The 8,016-nt window shown below is 42.8% G+C and overlaps 1 protein-coding gene across 2 annotated transcripts in view; it reads right to left on the reverse strand.

Annotated features, from left to right (window-relative positions):
• Positions 1 to 7,175: 7,175 nt before the first annotated feature.
• The window catches only part of DAGLA (diacylglycerol lipase alpha), a 642,479-nt gene continuing 641,638 nt past the window's right edge, over positions 7,176 to 8,016 (reverse strand). For both annotated transcript variants that reach the window (XM_086955592.1, XM_086955591.1), the window contains exon 20: positions 7,176 to 8,016. This exon is cut by the window's right edge and continues 1,161 nt beyond it. The gene's annotated coding sequence lies outside the window, so the exon portion shown is untranslated.

Here is an 8,016-nt window from a genome sequence, read left to right on the forward strand (position 1 = left end):
ATTTAGAATATTATGATCCGAGAAAGCTTTGTCAGCATATGTTCACAAACCTGTTTATAGGCAATTCTTCGATAAAAGTGCAACTAAATACCTTGATTTGGAGAGCCCTGGGCAGGGCTTGCGAATCCCTCTAGAGAGGAGGCAAAGGCCTGCTTTTCATCACTCAAATTCCAATCTGCACCTGTAAATTGGCCTGGCAATTCTGTGCATAAACAAGAGGGAAGCAAGGCAGGAGTTTGGAGAGATAGCAAGTGATTGTTAACTTGTTCCAAAACCTACAGAGGTGGAAATTGTCTTACATTCATCCATAGGGGGAACAAGCATTTCATGTTTCCCACAGCCTATTCTATCAAGCCTCTCCCACTGCATTAAATCCTGTGCACAAGACTGGGCGGCAGAGGAGAATTGAGGGTATTTAGCAGTTTGATGCCCAAGTCTGAACATACCACAGCAAATCCTCAGTAAACACGAGTTCCTAAAACAAGGCCATGCTAGAGAGAGAAAAGTGTTACCACCCCAAAATAGTCATGGTGTTTAAATAAATAGGAAACAAGGGTAAAGGGATTGACCAACTAAAAACTCATTTGTAACAAAACAAAATGTCATCTTGGCACTGGTTGGTATGAGAGCTGTGATCCTCAACCTTTAATTATGGGAATTAAACTGGTATTCACACCACTTTGGCCCAGAGCAGATTTCCCACGCACCCACTTTGGCATTTCTCCATGGTGGAGAGGTGAACTACATTTTCCACCTCTCCTCTCTGATCAGAGGAGAACCAATACTACACTAGTGCACTCAGAAATAGACTGATGCATTATTATAGACTATTTACAGCATGGTGGATGGGTCTCGGGATCCCGCCCGGCACCAGAACTACACAATCTATAAAGATATATATATAGAATATACATGGACATTTATAGATATTTATATATATATTTATCTATATAAACATATTTATTTATATGTCTACCTATATACATAGCTAGACATATAAATATATAGCTATATAGAATATTCTATAGGGTTTTCATTCTCTCTTATATACAGTAATTCTTCCCATAAAACAGAAGCCCAAAGTTTTCCCGCACTGTGGCACAATCAATCAGAGGGTTTGCTGTTTTTACGCCAGGGCAGATATAAGCAGGCTCCATTAGTGGTGCTAGGTCTCCCTGCAGCAGATACAACACTTACTCCAGGAGCATGCCATCTCTCACATATTCATACATCTTTTTTATACACTCTATTGCATTTTTTGTTTCAATTTTGACCACAAGAGCATTTCTTCATTCCAGTCTCAATATGTGCTTGATTCATCAACAACAACCATTAGCAGTTTTGATACTGACTGCACTTCCATTTGAAGATGGGGTAAAACAGTGCACGAGGAGATAGGAGATATGTGCCAAAACAACCAACAAGACGAGGCAGTCTGTGGTCAACGAATACATTAAATTGGGTGGGTGAATATGAAGATGTTTGAACAAATATTGAAGCCGTCATTTACCCTGCTTTTGCCATGCCTTTTATTGGAGGATGTGGGCTGTTGAAGAAAGTTGGTACCCCAGCTACAGCTTAGTTTGGTGCAGTACTCATGCATTAGGACCATCTTTTAAAGGCTCTTGTGTTCTTAAAAAATAAGGAAGGCAGTTGTTTATAAACACAGGTTTGCGCTTTGTCTAGGACACTATGGTGCACCGATATCTAAGGCTGCAAACACAAAAAAAACCTCAGCAAACACTCTCCAGCCCAACAAATTGTGCGGTCACAAACAATAGAGTAACTCCTGTACTCAGCTGGACCGCCATGGCTGCCCACACCTACGCTAATGTGTAAACATATACTCATGTTGCACCGGGCTCCAGATCAGTCATGACAAGCTTAAGGGACTGTGATAGCCAGCAGGAGTGGCACCACACAGCAAAAGCAATGGACAGGAGGAAAGTTGCAAAAGGGCTTCTTTAGTCCTGGAGGAGCGTCTTTCATCTTAAAGCAACAGGTCTTGTGCACGACATCGAAACCAGAGCAATGCGACAGAGTAGAAACAAATGACTAACAGAATGTGTAGGAGAAAAAGGAAATAATGGAAATACCCTAGGTGAGGATATCTATTCAACCTCTGATCTAAATACTGCAAACTATGATCACTGAGCTGAAAAGTGGTCTTTAATATGTTCACTTCCAAGTCACCACCAGTGTCGGAGAATATTTGGACAGGGTGTGGGATGTGTACGGTAACTGCCCTAAAAAAAAGGCCTATGCCTCAAGGACACAGGCTGGCCAACATGGGCAGTCTAATAACCGCTTAAAAACAAATCCTGTGCTAAAAATATACTTGTCACACCTGTTTATCAAGGTGCGTGCAAACACACACATACATACAGTCTTATTTACATGTATGTTAGCCACTACTTACCTACTGCATATCAGATAGCAGCAAATCATAGTTCTGGTAGTGTACATCTCCCCTATCAAACATCCATCTCACCTCTATCAACTTAAATTCTGTGAAAGGAGGACTCAAGAAGAATGATAGCAGGAGAATGCCTGTCACTCAATGTTATTGGTGTACAGAACATTAGGGAACTGGGTGAACGAGCAGCAGGAATGCATGTGTGAATCTGTGCTTTGGTAATGTAAAGATGTTCAAGAGGTTCAAGGCGAGCACAATCTTGTTGCACGCAGAACAATTTAGGATAAGAGGAATTATTATTGGTTAAACAATATTGATGGCTATGTGCCTGTGGGCCATTAAGAAAGATTGGCTACTGTGTGTGTGTGTCACACACAGAACACAACACACGATACTGGTGAATTATAGTAGATGTATAAGAGGGCACAGTGAGATTATTACTACAGACAAACAATAATTTAGTATAGTGTCTGGTCAAGCCTGACCGCTGGAAATTGAAATGGCTAAGCAGGCAATGGTCCCTTCACGGACAGCCTTACAGGGTAGCTGCTCTGTAGGTATTACCCACTCATACAATACTAAACAGTCTGGGGAGAGAGTGTGCACTTGTAAAACTGCAGGGCACACATGGAATTTTGGTGACATTTTTCTCCATCAAACCACAAGGCATATATGAAGTCAGGCCACAGTGACCACCCATGAATATGAGAACTTGAGGCACCTGGTAGAAGGGTGGGAGGACAGGTAATGAGGACATTGGCTATCTACAAGACAACCTCTGACATATTATGGGCTCCTCCAGCTGGGGATCTTGACCAACAAAGAACCTTATCTTGAATTACTTTTTGAAACTGGCAAGTTGTAAAATTCAATGATCAGCCCCTGAGAAAAGAGGGGACACACGATCCCTGGACAAGGGATATTTAAGGAGAAGGCAGTTACTTCCTAAGAAGTAGAACTTTCTTAGCTATGGGGAACAAGGTGGTCCATAATAATAAATTCATTGTATTGAGGTAAAGTGCAAAAACCCTTTATTTCAACTTCAGGTAACTGAAAAGAAGTTGTCAGAAATGACAACGCCTTGGATGCTTCCTCCTACTGCAGGATAAACTGGAGAAAAACAATGTCCTGTGTTAAGAGGTTTTTTTTTTAAATCAGGGTAGAGGCAGATAGCTCTTACATACTGTCCTTGCTCTTCCCCTTAGCACATGTGTCATAGGGAAAACAATGATTACTAGCCTTCTCATTAATTTCCTCTCAATAAACTAGGGACGCCCACAAGCCTTTTCCATGGATATAAAATAACCTGGATCAATCTTGAGAAGAGCTAGTATTTGTTCCCTCTTCTGTATCTAAAGCCCTTCTAAAATCAGCACAACCCCAAGCAGAAGTGCCAGTGTTACATTTAGTTTTTTTTTGCTTCAAATTCCTGTAAGGTTCAACTATTAAGAGACAACTTCCAAAAACATGCAAATTATAATGCATAGATCAACCTGTCAGGCCTCACTATCACATGAAGTTATTCCCCACAGCCTAACAATTGGCCAGCGGGTGCAGTATCTATATCTTTGGCTCATGGTAGATTATGAAAATCCACTTTGCTTCAATCAACCAAAACGAGTTCTAAACCCGTGTATAGTCTATTCAGACACTGCAAAAGAACTGGCATTTCATAATAGCTATCTTTGTAATGGTGGCCTGGTAGGGTCTTAAACTCTTTTTCACAGCTATGACATCCTTAAAACATGCTGTACACAGGTGTAAAATTTAACATTAAAAAAAAATAATCTATCGAACAGGGGTTACTTCCCACCAGTAAGTGGAAGTAGAGTAACTGATCAAGGAAGCACACTGGGTAAACATGGCACGGATAACAAGAGGCAACTGATGGCTGGGAGGAACGCGCTGTGTATTTAGAGCACGGCTGCCACCGCGCATTAACTTCCCTTTCCCTCTCTCAGCCGTCAAACTAAGAGCACAGCACTCCACAGCTTGCTGATAATCCAATTTATCTTACATAAAGAGCAGAGGTTCAAAAAGGAGCGTCAAAGCATTTCACCTTTTCAGCCTTGTTCACAATGCTGGCCGTTAGGTTACATTAGCTTAAATACACAAAGTGCATACAAAGTGAACATGGAAAATGGACTCTCTCAGGAATCTGACTCTCGGTGCCATTATTGAATATACTCCTTTCAACATATATTGCGCCTTCCTTGACACATATATCCTCATATAGTTAATTCAAGTTTGTTTTCATGAAACTCAATCAATCATTCTAAGAATTCAAGGATTCGTTGAGGACATATTTCTCTCGGAAGGGACATGATATGCTGAAAGCAGTATATTCAATAATGGCGCTTGGAGTTCGATTCCCGGGGCAGTCCGTTTTCTACGTAAACAATGGATTTTTATCAGGCCTAGCCCAATTGACAAGGTGCTGCTGTAGGGGCACAAATGGCTTCTACAAACTTCCGAGCTCCTTAGTGAAGGATAAGCGCAGATGATAGATGAAAACATATTGGTCTAATGCAGAGAATGGGTAAAACTGAGAGTTATAGGTTTGAAAAATGCAGGGTTGGCATCGTGCACACCCTGCTCCAGACTCGGGAGGGTTCATACTGTGAATATATCATGCCAGCTTCTGTCAAGAGTCAAACAAATCTTGGTCATCCAAGTGAGAAATGCAGTCTTCAAAAACACATTTGAATTCTAAATAAATAATAAACAATATGGAAGGTCTGGTGCTCTGGGAGTCGCAACCTGTTAGTGCATATTTCTTCATTCAGAGACCAAAAAAAAATACCTTCAAGAACGCAGACCACAAATACAGACTACAATGGCATGCCTGAAAACTTCTTGGGTTGCAACTTCAAATCCACGTTTCTTCGGGCAGGAGGGCATTTCTACTCCTTTGCATGGTGTATTTGTGGCATCGGGATGGGGCATGAAAGAAGGGTAAAAAGAGGAATGGGGTATAGATATGCCTGACCTCATGCAGGTGGAAGGGGAGAACACAAGCAAGCTCAAGGTTTCCCAAGACTCCAGAGTCAGTCCCTACAGCCACTTTCTCTTGGATTCTGACTCCTAGACATAGAGGGGCTCCATCCTGGGGTTCTCAGCACACCTTTATCAGCCCCAGGGCATACAGAGCACTTCCATTCACCCCTGGCCTTGTTTTTCTGCAGGTCGTCATGCCCTGCTAGAAGGCTGAGATCATGAGGTCTTCCTTTTTGGCAAGACTGAATCCCCGATGTCAAGTACGTGTAGAGTCTGAATCTTGTCTGGAGCCACTGTTGGCTATGTGTGTTTTCAAGCTAATGTAACATGGCAGCCAGCATTGTGAACAAGTAGTAAAGCAGAAACGTGTCGATGGTCTGTTTTTGCACCTCTGAACGTTATGCAAAATAAACTGGATTAACAGCAAGGCCTGGAGCACCCTGCTCTTACTTTGAAGAATGAGAGAGGAAAGAAGATATATATGAGCACCCACACACACACACACAGAGGCACCCACACACACTCACACCTAGCTCATTGTACATGCATTTATCAACTGGTTATGCACAAACAGCCTCGTGTATCACTTTACAGATTTAGCGATCTGTTCCACTGTGCACACTGTCTCACACACAAAACATGAGGTATCATGGATATACACAGCTCCACCTTCATAAAGTGTATTATGTCTTTTTCTTTCGATTAATTAATAAGTGCACACAGATTCATTCAATGGCTCCTACTCCAAGGACCAGCTGCCCCATGTTGATTAAGAGCCCAGGCCTTCCGTGCTCCCAACTACAAAAGACCCCCAGGGAAGGACTTTAGGCTTTAATAGGAGGCTGACCAAAGGAAAATACAGGTTAAATGTTAAAGGAAATACATTCTGCTGCCAAAATCGATCCAAGCTTTCGAACCCATGCCACAAGAGGGCCATACTACTGCCTTGGGTGTCCTGCAATCTGGCCTTGACCACCCAAGCACCCTTCGGATGGGGGATTCATTTAAGCTGAAGTCAAATGCTCTCCCCCACACATAAAATAGAAGAGTAGTGAACATTCAGAGAATTTAATACCGCTCTGCCTTGAGAGGGTTCCAGCCTCTACGTGAGGAAGGGCAGTACACAAAATGGCCAATGAAAAGACCAAGTGTAGCAGTCTGCTCAAGGCTGCAGACATTTACCGGGCCTGCAGATGAATTTAAAAAGTGATCTCTTTATGCCTTTATCAGTCAAGTCAAGTTGAGCAGCACTGCCTGGGGTATCTTTGGAATACACAGCCCTATAACTCATTGTGCCATGGAGAGGATACATATTTCGTTATGGGCAACATGCCAAGTTCCAGGGATTACAAACTTGAGCTTCTCCTCTGCCTCTGGGGATCAGGGTGTGAAACTAAGATTTGAAGAAGAACATCACTCTACCTGCCCTGCTCACCAAAGTGATGGTAAGATGCACCTGCTGGAGCCCCGACATGTGGCGCCTTTGAAAATGGCAGTTCTATAAAAGAATATCACCCCTTTATCTACGAGGAAGGGATAGGCTGAAATAAGATAGTGTGTATGTGGCAGTAGGAAGATATAGCACTTACTGTATCTAAGGAAATATGTTGCAATAACCACCACTAAATGTGTAAGTGAGATGTAAGTGCTCCCTGTATCACTGGGAAAGGCTGTGGGGTTGTAAACATTTTCCCCATGCAAGACCCCCAACCCACACCACCAGTCCTAGACGAGTAGCTTCCAAGACCTTATGACACATCCCTTCATCTTGGGGTTCGTTTAAAGAGAGCATCATCTGAATGCACAGAGAACATTGGTAAACAGAAGCATCTGATTTTGCATTCTGCGACCTTTCACATTGACATACAGTTCGTTCTACAATAAGCAAGTGAGACCTGTGTGTGCTCTACTGTGAGGTCCTGTTTGACCACCCATATGCTATGGTTAGCTCTGGCATTCCAGAAGTGCCACCCGCAATGGAGCCGCCTGTAAACATGGCAGTCTTATCTGGCCTACCCCCAATTGACAGGGTGCTGCTGTGTGTGTGTAGGGGGGGGGGGGGGGGGCAAAATACGGTCTGCAGAAACTTCTATGCTCCCCGGTGTAGGGTAGGCACAGACAAAAGATGAAAACATATTGGTCTAATGCAGAGAATGGTTAAGAATGAGTTATATGTTTGCAAAATGTAGAGCTTGGCGTAATACACACCCTGTTCCAGAATTTGGAGGGTTCATGCTGTGAATACACCATGCCAACTTGTGTCCAGAGCAATACACATCTTGGGAATCCAAGTGAGAAAAGCAGTCTTCAAAAACAGATTTGAAATGCCAATAAATAATAATAATAAAAAAAAGAAAGGTCTGGTGCTCTGGGAGGCACGACCTGTTAGTGCAATTCTGTTCGTTCAGAGACCAAAAATACCTTCAAGAACGCAGACCACAAATACAGACCACAATGGCATCCCTGAACACTTCCTGGTGTGCAACTTCAATTCTACCTTTCTTTGCGGCAGGAGGGCATTGCTACTCCTTTGCATGGTGATTTTGTGGCATCGGAATGGGACATGAAAGAAGGGTAACAAGGTGAGTGGGACATAGATATGC

The sequence above is a fragment of the Lissotriton vulgaris genome, chromosome 2_1 (assembly GCF_964263255.1).
Source record: "Lissotriton vulgaris chromosome 2_1, aLisVul1.2, whole genome shotgun sequence".
NCBI classification, from domain to species: domain Eukaryota; kingdom Metazoa; phylum Chordata; class Amphibia; order Caudata; family Salamandridae; genus Lissotriton; species Lissotriton vulgaris.